The sequence below is a fragment of the Fukomys damarensis genome, unplaced genomic scaffold, assembly GCF_012274545.1.
Source record: "Fukomys damarensis isolate Sample0158 unplaced genomic scaffold, DMR_v1.0_HiC HiC_scaffold_23, whole genome shotgun sequence".
In the NCBI taxonomy this organism is placed as follows: domain Eukaryota; kingdom Metazoa; phylum Chordata; class Mammalia; order Rodentia; family Bathyergidae; genus Fukomys; species Fukomys damarensis.
This window is the reverse complement of record NW_022900935.1, coordinates 17,460,372-17,473,729: the sequence shown is the minus strand read 5'-3', so window position 1 is coordinate 17,473,729 and position 13,358 is coordinate 17,460,372.

Here is a 13,358-nt window from a genome sequence, read left to right as displayed (position 1 = left end):
TGTGAATAGCATCATGTGTACACGGTGCGTATATGTTGTGAGTTGGTACATTGCACTGTGTAAGCGTTGGGTGCCGTGCTGTGTGTGTGTGTGTTGCCGTGTGTGCTTCAGTTTCCCTACCTGTAAAACAGGACTAACAATACTATCGTCCTGCAGGTGGTCGTGAGGCTTCCCTTGGGGGAAGCAGGTAGAACAGGCTTGTGGAATGGACCATCGGGGCTGGGTGGGGTCCTGCGCAGCCCAAGGCTTCTCTAGTGAAGCCACTCAAGCCAGGTTTGAAGAAGTGTGTCTACACCAGGAACGGTGGTGCTCACCTGGAAAGCCTGGGAGGCTGAGGCAAGAAACCCAGAAGTTCAAGCCCAATTTAGGCAATTTAGCAACTCAGTGAGACGCTGCATCAAAATAGAAAATAAAAAATTGACTGAGGATGTAGCTCAATTTGGAGGCCTTGGGAGCATTGCCTAGTAATGCAAAACAAACAAACAAACAAACAAACGGACAACAACAAACCAAGTCTGAGTAAGGTCATCATGCTGTGCGCTGCCTCTGACACCAGGCAGCCTCCAGCCCCTCCTCCAGGGTGGCGGCACCGGTGTCCAGGAAGCTGAGGCTGCAGAGCTCCAGGAAGATCCTCCTGCCCTCCACGGCCCTCTCTGAAAATGGAAGACATTGCCCTGGACCTTGCCCGGCCAGCAGCTGCCTCGAGAGGGACTTCCAGAGCCTTCCCTGAGGAAACAGCGGCTGGAGGAGGAGGGCGGGCCCTTGCTGGAAGGAGGCTGCCTGAGGGTGACCCCCAGGGGCGCTCCGCTTTCCCTCTGCCACCACCCTCCTTCCGTCCCACACGCTTCCTCCACTTGGGGGTGCTGGGTGCAGCTCCAGGACTGTGGAGCCCTGGCCTGGCCTGGACAGTGGGGCTGGCAGGTGGTGTGTCCCGGGCCACGTGGCCACAGGAATGTGACAGCGCCGGGAGGTCCTGGGCCAAGGGTCCTCTTTTGTCTCGAGTCTGGCTTCTGTTTCTCTCAGCTTTTACAGTTTCTGGAGTGTTTTTGTCATTTTAATTCCCTCGTCTTGCATTGTGCTTTCTCAGTGGTAATCTGAGGTGTGCAGGCTGCCGAATACGACGCATACATTCAAATGAAATGCAGCAAAATATAATTGAACATATTTCTTTCATGTCTGAGCTTTGGATTAATTTCCCTGGCACATCCCTGTTCCCTTTTCCACTTTTTGTCTGAGGCTTTTCCTTCGCTCCCCAGGATCTCTGGTGGGTCCCTGACCTCAGTCCTCAGAGATGTGAACGTCACCTTGGATCCTGACCCTGTGGTCTGTGTCCCCAGGGCTGAGGTGAGAGGGGAAGTCTGAGTGTGTCCTTCGGGCCTAGTGCCTGTGCTCCTGGCCGGTTCGCTGGCTGCTCTGGGACTGAGGTTGCTCTCTGTAGTCATCACCTCCAGCTGTGGCCGCCACCGTGGGTCCCGGCAAGGGGCAGGACCAGCATAGGTGCCCTGGACGTAGCCGTACAGCTTGGGCTCAGCTTAGGAGGGAGCGAGGGGCACTGACAGAGGTGTAGAGGAAGGTCCTGGTGCCTTGGCTCACTCACTGTGTCCCTGGGGAGAGGGACCCAGCCTCTGGAGCCTCAGTTTCCCCATCTGTCAGCAAACCCTGCAGGGTTTGCTGCAGGATTAAGTGAAGTGATGCCGGTGAAATGTTCAGCAGGCGCCTGGTGCTCACACACACTGGTCCCAAGGGGGCCATGACGGTCACGCATTCCCTCCTCCAGCCCGCTCTGAGCACGAGGCACCAGGCACGAGGGAGAAGAATAAACTCCTGTCTCCTGAGCAGCTCATGGTCTGGTGTTGAGAAAGAAGCCAGCTCTGCCAAAGGGACGTGGCCGTGTCTGCTGGGAACCTGGGAGGGACCTGCAAAGTCCAAACCCAAGGGAGTCAGAGGAGGCTACATGGAGGAGGTGACACTTGAGCCGAGCCCAGAGGGGACTTGGGTTCCAGAAGGCAGAAAGGGAAGGGGACACAGGGCAGGGAAGGTGACAAGAGCTGCATGTTGGCGTCAGGTGGTCAGGCTGGGTCTGGAGCCTGGGACTGCAGGGACCGATGCTGGGCAGGCCAGGCAGGGACTTCAGAGGGCGAGAGCACAGCGGACTGGAGTTTGAATTTTATGAGGCTGATGCTGGGGAGCCCAGGATGGCCGGGGAGAGAGGAGAGATGGAGAGGCAGGTCCTTCCACACAGGCAGTCTTGGGTGATCGCCATTCCTCCAGGGAGACAAAGTGTCCCACGTCGCTCCCGCCTGCAGCCTGCATGTGGGGCTCCCCAGGTGAGCCCTGCTCTGTCCCTGATGTGGCCGCAGCGTTTGCAGCCAGAGATGCTGTCGCTGAGTCCCCTCGGCTGTGGCTCAGAGCCCCCACCCCATTGTGTGTCACTGTATTTGTGTCCTTAGTCACCTTCTTTGAACAGAGCTGACGCTGGATTCTTCTCCCTCCCTCCCATCCGAATTTATTAAGCGCCTACAGCATGCCAGGTACTGTTCCAGAGACTACAGCTGTCAGCAAAACAGATATCCCTGGGTCAGTGCTCATATCCTAGGAGGAGATCAGATGTCACCAGGGGCCTGCCCTGGGATCAGTGGGCCAGGGCCCAGGTTCCTGGGGCTCTGGGAGAAAATTCCTGGGTCTGACCTTGTCAGGAAGGCTGGGAAGGCTTTGGAGGGTGGGGGATACTGGCTCTGAGATCTGAGGGGTGAGAAACTCTGGGGAGAGGAGGACGTGTCCTTCAGGCCTTGGGAACAGAATGTGCAAAGGTCCTGCAGTATGTGGTGGGGGTGAATTCAGAGCCCAAGCGCTGTCCCTGAGGCCAGCAGAGAGTGGAGTGCAGTGGACTTGATGGAGGAGGAAGTATTGAGAATGACCCCAGGGTTCTCATCGCAGAGGGAAGGTTGCCCGGCACGTTCAGGGCTCAGGAAGTCAGGTTTGGTGGGGAAGGCCACTGAGGCTGTGTCAGTTTGTCCTTCACTTTCTTACCTTCCCAGGAGGAAGGTCTTACCTTGTTTTGTTTAATGTCTGCCCCTGTCCCCGACTCATGTTCCTTAGGAACCCAGGGAGGAAGCTTGATTTGTCAAGGACACACAGCAAGCGGGAGAGAGCTCCCAGAGAAGAGGCTCCTTACTGTACCTTGTGGCCTGGCCAGGATGCAGCAAGGGAAGACTCTGGTCTCCCAGGCACTGCCTGATAGCCACTGGCCCACAGCTGCCCCACCCAGAATCAGTTAAATCTCATCTGTATTTATGGTATGGATTGAAAAAGAAAGGATGGCTCAAAGAGAAGTTGTTAGACGGATCCTGCCTGCCCTTTCTTCTTTTGTTTAAACTGGGGTTTCCATCATCTGATGGCTGGAAAAGAAGATGTAGTTTTTTTTTTTTAAATAAAATGGAGTACTATTCAGCCATAACGAATGATAAACTAGAGACACTTATAGCTAACTGGACGTATATTGAGGCTGAACTTTTTTTTTTTTTTTTTTTTTTTTTGGTACTGGAGATGGAACTCAGGATCTTGTGCTTGCTGAGCTACATCCCCAGCCCTGAGGCCATATGCTTAAGCGCAATAAACAGGACACACATGTGTAAATACCGAGCAGTCTCTCTGGTGTGAGAAACTGAACGTGTAAATGAGGACCAGAAATGTACACTAGATAATCTGAAATAGGAAGAAAAGTTTCAAAGGGGAAGGGGAAGCAGGGGGCGGTGGGGGAAAGGAAAGAAGAGAAAAAATATGAGAAAAGAAGGAAAAAAATAGAAACAAAGCTTATGTAAGAGGGAGGGGTGGAAGGAAGGGCGGTGGAATGCGGACAAACGAGAACCAAGATACCTCATGTACAGGAGCAAATTCCTTACGATGAGTGTGATCATAATGTGCACCTAAAGGGAACCAGCACACTTAATTAAAAATAGTGTGTGTTTCGCTATTTGACGCTTCCATGGTCCCTACGCAGCCTGCCCCGTGACGCGGAGGCACCCTGCAGGATGGATGAGCCCTAGGCTCCACTCCCCACAGGGAGCGGGTGTGGAGGCTGTGCTGGGGCAGAGGCGGCCGTAGTTGCCCTGACGGGGTGGGGTGAGTGAGCCCCCATTACTAGTGGGGTCCTCAGAGACTGAGCAAGCCTTGCGGGGAGCCTGAGACTTCAGACGCTGCACTGGGGCCAGGACAGGGCTGTGGTCTTCTCTGCAGCTGTCCCGCCCGCCTTCGTTACGCCCCAGCAGGAGGTGGAGGATGGGGCGGGGCTGGGCACTGGGGGTCCGACTGTCCCTCCGGCTCCAGCTCCTCCTCTCCCAAGGGCCAGGCTGTGCTCTCGATTCACAGAGGAGAAACTGAGGCCCCCAGAGGTGGGATGTGGCAGGAGCAGCAGAGTCAGGTCTTGAACCGGAGGCCTTGTGGTTCTTCTAGAGAAACTAGGCACCGATCCACCTTCCTCCCACCTTGGGTTTCACTGAACCCCGATGGGGCCTCTACAGTAGACACTGTGACCCTCCCATCTTTCATACGAGGAATGGCAAGCTCAGAGATGTGAAGTAACTCGGTTGTAGACACACAGCAGAAGTGCAGTGGCAGCTGTGATTCAATCTCAGGCCTGTGGCTCATGGAATCTGCAAAACGTTTGCATTGTGATATCCTTCCCCTGGTCCCACTCACGCCGGTCCAGAAAGTCTTCCTGTGGTCTAACCCCAATCCAAACGTGCTCCTTGACACTGCTGCATTAGTATAAGAACAGGTGATGAACCTCTGAAGGTGGGGCGGGGGCGGGGAGAGCTTCATTCATCCGTGCGTCTCAGAACTGAGGAGTTGGGCAGCAAATGAGCACAGGATTCACGCTCAGTGTGACACTGGGAAGGGAGCGACCGGGCGGCAGCAGGAGAAGAGGAAGTAGAAGATGACCAGGCAGGTGGGGGAGAAGATGATTAGGCCAGAGGGGGGCACCTGATAGGTCGGATATGATCTGGAGGTGAGGGGATGCAGCCTGGTAATGTCCAGGAGAGGACCCTGGGATGTCTGGAGGGAAGGAGCTGGGCACCTGTGCAGCCTCGGTCAGAGTCACGGCCATTATCTCAGAGCAGCTGACCAGCCTTGTGCCGGGCCCTCTGGGCCCCTCACGAGAGCACCGTGTGCAGCAGGGGTGAGAAAGCGACTGCATTCCTGGGGTGTTGATCTGAGCAGTGAGGCCTGGGGCGGGGTCTCTCTCCGGCCCCCAATCTGCCCTCTGGCCCAGAGTCCGAGGTGGGGCCCCCTGGGAGGCCAGGCCTGGGCCATCACAGTTTGGGGCTCTCCTCCACTGCCAGGTGCCCGGACTCTGAGCACAGGAGAGAAAGGGCGCAGGGCCTCCTCTACCTTGGCCCTGTCTGCCCTCTGATGTCCCCAAACCAGAGCTTTTGCAGACACGACCAAGGTGGCACATCAGCAGAGAGAGAATGACAGTTAGGCTTTGCCAAAACCCAACTACGGATGGAACACAATTATGTCAAGTGGTTAACAGCCTTCTCCTGGCCGGGTGTGTTTTCCTTCACTCCTTGATCTTTTGTGCTTACAAAATGATTTCTGCCAAACTCTTTGAAGCCAACTGTCAAGAGTAAAGCATTTTGGGGGAGACAGATCTCTTACTCTGGTGGCAAAATTCATTTGCAATGATCCTTAATCCAGTCTCCGTGCGAAGCCCGGAGCTGACATTTTGCAGCCATTCGTCCTGAACTCTCTTCCCTCCTCCCGCGTGGCCTACAAAATAAGAATCGCTGCTGGCCTAAACGATAATCATTTGCTTTCTCATGACAGTCTTTCAGGGGAAGTGGCAGGGCACACAGCCTTGTATGTCGGTGTCTGTGTGGGGAAGGGAAAGGCGCCGCTGTCAGCGCCCAGGAGGGTTGGGGGTGGGCAGGCTGCGAAACCCCAAGTGTGCAGGAGGACATCTCTGAGAGGAGGGGCCCCGGTCCCCGCCCTTCCGCCCTTCAGACCCCGCCCCCCCGCCAGAACTCAATTCAGCATCCGGGACAGTTTTGCAAAGCACCTTGGCATCACTGGAAGCTCTCCCATCATTCCAGGCTACACATCTGCTCATTTATTCATGATACTCCACAGGTGGGCACCACGCGGGCTGTGTGCCATGTCCGTGTTAGCTCCCTTGGCAGGGAAAGGTCAGAGACTGCAAGACACAGCTCCCGCCCTCTGGGGATCAGGGATTAGTGAGAAGTCCGCTGTAGATGATAGCTGGGTGCCTTCAGCTCAGATATTTAGAAAGAAAATAAAATAAAATTTCGTCACAGTGACATAAACAAAGCATGACTTGCTCTCCCATAATCAGATGTCTGGTGATTCCAGCTTGGTTAGATGCTCAGGAATGTTAACAAAGACCAGGCACATACTCTCTTCTTCATCACCCTTGTGAAGCTGAAATTTTAGCCACATCTTGTTGCCTGATGGTTGCAATACAGCTGCTGGAGCTCCAGACATCACGTGTGACACCAAAAACTTTCAAGGTGAGAAGAAATCTGTGGGGTGAGGCAAAAAAAAAAAAAAAAAAAAAGTCTTAGGAGCATTCCCTCCACCAGTAGATTTCGCTTCATACCTTAATGGGCAGGTGTGAGTTAGGCCTACTTCTAAATCATCTTTGAAGAAGAGGCATAGGGTACTAGGCTTGGCTGTACTACAGGGAAAGAGCTACCTGGTCTGAACTTGATGCTGCAAAACAAGTCCAGGCTCTGTGCGTGAAGGGAGGGGGTTTTAAAAGATCCTTGAGGGGTCTACTCTGCTAGATGGAGGGAAGACGGGTGGGAGGAGGGAGGGGTAGAGGAAGTGACCTGGGTCCCTGGCCCCCCTCCACCTGTGTTACAGCTTTGTGAAACTGCCTTGGGTTTTGACTACAGTCCCATCATCATGGCTGCATTTCCAGTCATCCAGCGTAGCATTTCGTTCTTCAGCTCTGATTTAACACCTGTGGACCCTGTGACTGTGCTCCCACCCTCGGGTGGGCTTTCAGGCCCCAAGGCTTGGGTCCCCGAGACTTCAGCTTCCCTCTCCAGCACTTTCCTTTCCGGTCGAGCCCCACAAACCATCCAAGGCCTGCTCAGACCTTCTGAGTCCCGGTCCGGGGCTGTCTCATGATGTGAACAGCTGTGACCCTGGCTGGGAAGTCACCAGCGCTGATGGAGGTGGCCACAGCAGCAAGGTGACTCAGCAAGTTCCCATGGGTGAGCAGGGCTGGCTCGTGGCACCGGGCCAGGGGGCCTCGGCTGTGTGGCTTCAGGATCCCTCTCCTTACTCTGTGCCCTTCCTCTCTCCCCTCTACCTTTTCAGAGCTGCATCTGGCCTTTTAGTTCATCTGGCCTCCCATGGTCCATTTTATATTCTGATTCCAGATCCCAGAGGAGGAGGCTCAGTCCTGGTTGGTCTCTGAGCCCCAGGTACCATGGGTGGAGGGAGACAGCACAGTGGTACTGACCATGTGGGGCTGTTGTGAGGATTTGATCAGGGTACAACAAGGGTCTGACCCGCAGCAGAGCAAAAAGAAGACAGAGTTGAGAACGATTGCACAGGTTCAAAGCCCAGGTCCACCACCTCTGAGCTGTGTGACCTTGAATGAGTTTCTAAACCTTTCCGAATTTCAGGGTCTTCATCCATAAAACAGAAGGGAGGGGCGGACAACAACAGCGCTTCTTGCCGAGGGCTGTGGAGGTAACTGGGTGATCTAATGCACGGGAGGTGCCCAGCACCATGCCCACCAAGAGCACCAAGCCAGTGCTGGCTTTTCTTTATTCCCAGCCAGAGGTGGCGCTGCATCCTGGGACCTCTAAAGCCCTCCCTCTGCCACCCTGCACTCAGAGATGCAGAAACTGAGGCCAGAGACACCAAATTAAACGTTTGGGAACAGACACTATATATGGCCGGCTAAATTAGCAAGGGAGGGCAATTAGAGAACAAAGCGATCTGTAATAAAGAGCTAACTGGGTGGGACAGAGGCTCAGTGTCCCAGGAGCCAGGAGAGAAACAGCAGGGACCAGGAGGGCCTGGCCAGGGCCCAGGTGTTCTTGTCAATAACACCGAGATTCCCCCTTGATGTACGTAAGGTATGCAATGCCTCCTCTCTTGGCAACATGAGCAGCACAAGAGAATGTCACCCACTCGCTATTGTACCCTAAGAGAGTGGCTATGACGGTATTCATAGCTGTCTTCTTTCTTTTGTCCATTTCACGTACATCTTCTTTTTATACAACTGTCACGTCAGGGTAGGCTAGGATGCAACAACAAATAAGTCCCTAAGAAACAATGCAAGTCACACCTCACTCTAGCTACCCCCCAGGGAGGGCCTGGCTCGTCACCGACACCCAGAGATGCTCCCTGATGGAGGCGCCCTCATCTTAGTGAGAAAGGATTGAAGAAACAAAGCGAGGAGGCAAGGGAATATTGTAATTTTAAAGCTGCACTTTTAAGAAAACTGCAGTTTCAGGGCACAATCAGAGTTACTCGTTGTTACCATGACTCTTTTCCCTCTTCCAGGCTACTTCTAAATTCCCCAGAGTCTAGAGGATGCAATAGACCCATAAATTGGGCTGTGCCTTTCTCCTGTAAATTGAGCCCTTGCTTTTTTCCCCCCCAAACAATAGATTCACAAATCCCATAGACCTCCATCCTGAAGGAAGCAGCTCTACTAAGTGGGCAGTGTATCTTTAAAACTTCACAAATGGTTTGCCTTCTAACCCAGCCTGCGAAGGGGGACACACATCCTAAATAATATGTCTTGAGAATGCTCCCAAGACCACACAAAAATGCCCAACCCCAGGCTGTAATGCATCTCAGCCTTTGAGTGGTCCTGTTCCTGAAAGTATACTACTTCGATCCTTGAGGACGGTGTTCTGAATGCTTTTCCACAACAAATGAAGAACCTAACCCACGGGTGGGGTTGAGCTGAGGCCCCCAACTCTTGTGTAGGGAGGTCTTCTGGGGCCCGGTCTGGTGATATCAGGATGTCAGCCTCTTAGTGTGGGTACTTACGGTCACTGCGACAGGGAAGGGGGACAGGAGAATTGAGCTCTGACCCTTAAGTGCTCTCTCCCCGTGCTCCCACCTCTTTGGCCAGCGCAAATCTCCTGGCCTCCCCCGAAGCCAAGGCCAAGCAGACAGGCCGTGAAGGACAGCTGGACACCGGTGACCCCATGGTATCCTCCAAACGTAGATACAGACACAGGGCTTTCCGACCTCATGCTGCAGTCTGATCTGTTCCCATCTCCTGCATAGTCTAGGAAATTCTCCATTTCATGAATGTTCCACAGTTTGTTTAATGAACCTTCTATTTATATAACTTGAGTGGCTTCATTTTTTTTACTGTCATAAACAACACCCAAATTAATATTTTCTTTAATCGTCCTCTACAATTCTAATCTTCTATAACGAGATGTTGGGTGAAATAGTACAAAGTTGTAAAAGCTACTAATGCTTACTATTTATGGGGTGGATAAGCCTTGTGGTTCATGACAGTCTTGAGTAATCAAACCACTCGTCTTCCCTGCCATGGCCACAGAGCCACTAAGAATGTCCTCACAGAGGTGCTGCTGGCCCAGGGAATGGCACCTGTCCTCTGGGTCAGGTGCATCAGTCCCGAGTACCAGGCCGGACACTGGCTGGGCTGGTCACTTGGAGGACCTGAGTCCCCGGCTATGTAACAGGGGCCACAATGTTCCCCACGGCGTTCCCTCCACGGGAAGTGGGATCTGCAACAGAGTTGGTAACACGTGGGTGTTGCCAGGTCGGAAGTCACCGTGACGACCTTCATGTAGGCAGTCCAGGCAGGAGGCAGTTACGTGGCAGCCATACGTGGCAGAGCAGAGGCAGGCACGGCCACCCAGGGCTCTCCTTTCTCATGTGGTGGCATCTCGCAGAATCTCGGGGATACGTGGCGAGAACCAGATACTTCCCAGGGGCACAGGACACGATGCCCCAGATTCCTAGATGCCCATCAGATCAAGATAGAATTTGGAAAAGTCACCTGTGTGGAAGCAAGGAAAAGCTGTCTGTCCTCTGGCCTGATCGAGACTCCGTGGGAATGGCCAGTGTCTGGGAGCTGGAGGGGTTGAGCAGAGAAGTGGGCAGTCAGAGGTCAGCGAAGACAGCGTCATCTGAACTGGCCCTGCCCCAGTACAGCCGCGTCTCAGACCTCTGCTCTCAGTTGCTTGGAAAGGCCCTCTTACCACACTTTCTGAGTTTCCTACATCAGCCCATTTTCCTGGCCAGGGATTGTGGGGTTGAGTCCCCAAAGATAGAGAGAGACAAGGAAATGAAAAATATCCTATCCCAGGAGGTGGTGGGGCCGGTGCATCAGCAAGAGGCCAGGACTCCTCTTAGAATACAATTTGCTTAATGACTCACTCACGTCCTCTGTGATCCCACTCACACACCCGCACCTTTCTTCTCTCCATTCCCCTCCCCTCTCCTTTTTTGTTTTGCCACACAACAGTGCTTTCTGCCAAGTCATTTTCAAAAGCTCCTTCCGGGAGAGGTGAGAGCAGGCTCTGTAACTCCTTTTGCAGGAAGCAGAGGGTCCATTTTGCAAATTGCAGGAAGTGACTGGAAAAGAGAGCAGCATCTGGATTGCCGAGGGGTGGGGCAGAGGTGCAGAGCCGTCCTGGTCCTGGGAAAGCGGCTAGGGTGAGGGCTGGAGGAGCCCGGGCTATGGAGCAGACCTGGAGTCAGGGCTCCGCTGGGTCCTGGGGCTCAGTGATCCGCTGCAGGCTCGACCCAGAGCCCTCCGTAGGCGCACACAGTGTGCAGATACTCACGGCACACGTGCACACATACACACACGGATGTACTGACATGAGGGTATACACAGATCCAAACGCACCCTCCCTCCACACATACACACACACCATCACATGCATGACTCATACACATGCCCCAGCACAGTGCACGCACACACATGCATACATTCATGGCACATTTGGACTTGGCCTAGTTCAGAGACAGTGGTAAACTTTAGAAGCCCGGTGTACAGGGGACAGAGAGCCCTGGATGGAGGGAAACAGGAGCCTGAGAATCACCCTGCTCAGTGCCTGCCCACCTTCCTTTGGAGAGAGAAGGTGAAGGAGGTGGGCTGTACCTGACCACCAGCCTCACCCTCTGAAGAATCAGGAAGGAAGTCTGACCAGCCCCTGCTCCCGTGCTCCAGCCCTGCCCTCCCCTACGGCCCTGAGCTGTCAGACATCAACACCACCAGCTCTGGTTGCTCAGCCAGGAGTCAAGGGTTCTGTATGGTGAGGTGAACAGGAACAAAGCCATACAAGGGGGGGGAGTACTAGGTCCTGGTGATGCATACAGAACCGCGAGGCTACGGATTCCACAGGGCACCAGCTGCGGTCAGGTCCGTCTCTGCTGCCCTTGATCTGAGGATGTGGGATTTCCAAGCGAGGAGGGACAGTCATTTAGGCAGTGGGTGGAGAGGGGCAGGGGGAATGAAGGACACACAGGAACAAGCCCACGTGAGCCTTGGTGTGAGGTGGGCGGGCAAGTGTCTGTCTAGTGTCCCTGTGGGGTTTCTGGGCCTTGTGAGGCTGGGGCTCCTAGAGCTCTGCGAGGCTCTTCTGCCCTCAGCCTGGGGGAATACCCTTCCTTGAACTTCTCTTTACTGAAGCTAGACAGAATGGTTTTCTGTTACTTGCAGAGAGCTCTAACTCAAACACCAAGGAAACCTGTTTATTTTTAAAACCACTTAAAAAAAATCCTCTCCAACAGTGAGGGTCTCTTACTCAGATAGGTCTTGTCAAATAAGAAGAATGAAGCATTTGCAAACCCCCAGGAAAATTAAACCACAATCTGGGCACACACTTGTTTGACAAGTGATAATTAACTGCTGACAATATAATTTTAGCTTGGATGCAAATGTGTTTTTCATTAAGAAGTCATCAAAGAAGAAGATGTATGAATGGCCCACAAGTGCTGGAGAAGGTGCCCCACACTCATTAGTCATCCAGGAAATGCAGATGAAAGCAACTTCGCGAAGCCACTGGGCACCTGCCAGACAGGCTAAAACTGGAAAGACTGAAAATAACAAGTGTTGGTGAGGATGTGGAAGAACAGAATCCTCATGCCGTGCTGTTGGGGATAGAAAATGTTAGGACTTTGGAAACACAGTCTGGCGGCTAAAAGGGACACACATCTACCACATGACCCAGCCATTCCACTCCTGAGGTCTTCACTCAGGACTCTGGGCTTGACTGAATACTTGGTTCTTGTGCTAAGATGATTTTCAGGGTAGAGGTTGAGGACCTGCCAGTCCCTGATGGGATGGGGTTTAGCCCTGAAAATGACATTAGGATTACAGGTCCCTGGGTCTTCTGTGTGCCTCAGGGACCAGGGCACAGCCCCCAGAAGGTGGCTCAGGCAATCTATCTCTTGTTAAGGGACCAGTGACCTCCTCTGGGTTGTTCCAGCTTTGAATGGACCTGGGGGCAACAGGGAGGCTGCTTGGTACTAACCCAAGCTTTGGGGAAGGACCCTGCATATCATCTCTCCAGCCTCTACCTCTGCCAGATACCACAGGGCTCATGTCCTCATTTTAAAGGGGCAAACAGAGGCTCAGAGAGGTGGACACATTTATTCAAGGTCACAGAGATGGAACAGAGTCAAATGGTAAGAGAGGTGAACGTTTAACTCTGACCTCTGACTTCAAGTTCATGCATGCACCCTGCCCACTTTCCCTTCCTCTAATCATCCCCGCGCCTCAGTGTTCTCATTTATACAATGAGGACAAAAACGGTATTTTCCTTAGGAAATTGTCATGAAGATCAAGTCAGTTAATGCACAGAGCAGTGCTTGCATCTCTCAGTGGATACTTCTTGTGACACTTATTGACTAATTCAGGTAATAAGTAGCATTAAACTGCTTGCACACCTCCCTTCCTCCCTCCCCATGTGACAGTGGGCTGCTTCTTTCTCTGGGGAAGGGGCGGTATTGGAGATTGACCCTGGGGCCTCGGCATTGAGTGGCACCTTTCTATTTACTTATTTTTGAGAAAGGCTCTTGCTCAATTGCCCAGGCTGGGCACCAATTTATTCTTCTGCCTCAGCCTCCCAGACTGCTGGGATGATAGGTCTGCGCCACCACACCCACTGGTTCTTCCTTTTTAATCATCTGCGTATCTGTCCCTGGTCTCTGTCCCTGAAAGGATCCTGGGTCATCAAGAGCAGGGAGAGGATTTGTTCCCTGGCTGTTGGAGGCCACACTCCTTCGAGGGCAGCGTTCTGAATCTCCAAGACGCCCTGGAACCGCCACAACGCTCCAATCTCTCGGCTGCAGACCCGGCTCCCGCACCAGGA